General features: G+C 45.3%; 1 pseudogene; it reads right to left on the reverse strand.

Annotated features, from left to right (window-relative positions):
* Positions 1–335: 335 nt before the first annotated feature.
* Positions 336–455, reverse strand: LOC136657993 (5S ribosomal RNA; annotated as a pseudogene).
* Between the last annotated feature and the right edge of the window lie 1817 nt (positions 456–2272).

Consider the following 2272-nt stretch of genomic DNA (forward strand, 5'->3'; position numbering starts at 1 on the left):
TATGTTGCCCTATATAGGAAATGTGCCTAACATCTAGTCACAGATCCCTTGTCGCCACATTCTCTACCTTGCAGTGAGCATGACACATTGGAGCTACATAAAACACACCCAATCCAAAGTACTACAAGATCTGCTATGCTCGGCAACACCCAGGTCAGAAGAACACCCTACTGCCTTCATTTGTGTGTGTGTGTGTGTGTGTATTACTTTGAATATCTTCTGATTTCCCCCATTATTTTAAGTTCAGCCCCTCAATAGTCATATTTTGCTGCACATATATCCTTGTCTTTCTTCTCAATGGTTGGCAACCTTCAGTCTCGAAAGGCTATGGTATAAGCCTACAGCACCCAGTATTCCCAGGCGGTCTCCCATCCAAATACTAACCAGGCCTGACCCTGCTTAGCTTCCGAGATCAGACGAGATCGGGCATGTGCAGGGTAACAGTGGCTGCTCAATATTTTACACCAATCCATTAAGTTGCGTATAAGCCACTGTGCTAGTACCCATTTTCAGTTGGGGTCAAACACATCTTTGCGTACACCCTCCCCGATCTGACACGGCTCCCACAGCGCATCCGTCCGGTTATACCATTGGCAGGGTTCCTTCCTGGTCAGTCACAAGGTGGTCAGAATGACATTGGTTTCGGGCTGGCCGGAAACCCCAGCCAGGCTGATTCAAAGCGGAAATTCTGTTCCGAGCAAGCCCTTTGATGTTTTGGTCGGCCTGACATACGTTGTGCTGGTGGATCAGGAAGTTAGAAGCCTCAGTTATATTTGCTTCAAAGATATAAATCAACTTTTCCCCCCGAAGCCTCAGTTTACCTGTTTTTTTTTTCCTCTGAAAGGCTCGTAGCTTCCCCTTTTCTTGCAGACTTTCTACAAAGAACGCACCCGCCCAGGCAGTCTCACCACGCAACCTACCGCTCAGCGCTGTGCCTGAAAAAAAAAAAAAAAGACACAACCTGCAAACATTTTGTGGTTTGTCAGCCAGGGATGCTCTTTAACAGGGCTGTGTTCCAGACACATGCAAATGCCTTTCCGATCCATTCTGCACCAGGGAAAGCTTAACCCATTTCTGCCCAGCCCACAGTTGTACACCTTTGATCCCTGTTGTGCGAACGCAACATTGGGGCAGAAATAGTTTAATTCTGTGGTTGGTGTTGGTGATGCTGACAACAAAACTGCAGCATACATGATCTCTGCTTAAATTAGACTGTGATCTGATATGGCAGTGATTCTCACACATTTAGCCCCGGGACCCACTTTTTAGAATGAGAATCTGTCAGGACCCACCGGAAGTGATGTAATGACCGGTAGTGACATCATCAAGCAGGGAAATTTTTAACAGTCCTAGGCTGCAATCCTACCCACACTGGAAAAAGTCCCATTTACTATCATTGTTAAAAGCGTATACAAAGTAGCCTGTTAAAAATACACGTCTGTAACATTTCCCCAAATGCAGTCACATACCATGGGAGCATCAAGTCTAATATATGAAAAACAAAAATACTGAAATGAATAGGGACCCACCTGAAATTGGTTCACGACCCACCTAGTGGGTCCTGACCCACGGTTTGAGAAACACTGGTATACAGGAACTGAAAGTGATGTTCTTAGGGTTTCTGGAGGCCAGGGAGGCCGGCTGTGGCCTCTCCAGCCCGCAGAAGGCCTTAAAAGCATCACTTCCGGTTTTCTTCGAGAACCGGAAGTGACATTTTGGTCTCCGGGCCGCATGGGGGGGTTAGCATTTTGTGGTCCCTCCCCCAGGTGGCACAGACTCTAGGATCGAAATTGCTGGACTGCAAGCTTCCTATAAGGCTTTGCAGAACAGCGTAGCAAGATAGCAAGATATATATATATATATATTTTTAAGCACACACATGTACACTAGATATCGTTAATGCAGATAATTTTGCTAGACACTCTCCAGCATTTTCCTGATCTCTAAATATGCTAACAGTTATGCAGGAAAGTTGCTTTTCAGCACCAGAGCAGTGATCCAAACCTACCCAAATCAGTGGTGAGACAGTGGCTCCAGCGAGTGTTGGGTTCGAATGATGCCAGCTACAAATTTTTGTCCCCTGGTTTTCTTCTTCTTCTTTTAAATGCATCTTATAGCCAGAATCCATCAATCCCCTTTCCATTTACTTCTGTACCTTAGAATCCCGTGTCATTTCTCTATATCTCCTTAAGTACTTCTCCAGCTTGCATGTTAATTGAAAATGTGCCTTAACGTCTAAACAGCAGCTATTTATTTCTCCAAGCTCACTTTG

The sequence above is a fragment of the Tiliqua scincoides genome, chromosome 7 (genome assembly GCF_035046505.1).
Source record: "Tiliqua scincoides isolate rTilSci1 chromosome 7, rTilSci1.hap2, whole genome shotgun sequence".
NCBI lineage: Eukaryota > Metazoa > Chordata > Lepidosauria > Squamata > Scincidae > Tiliqua > Tiliqua scincoides.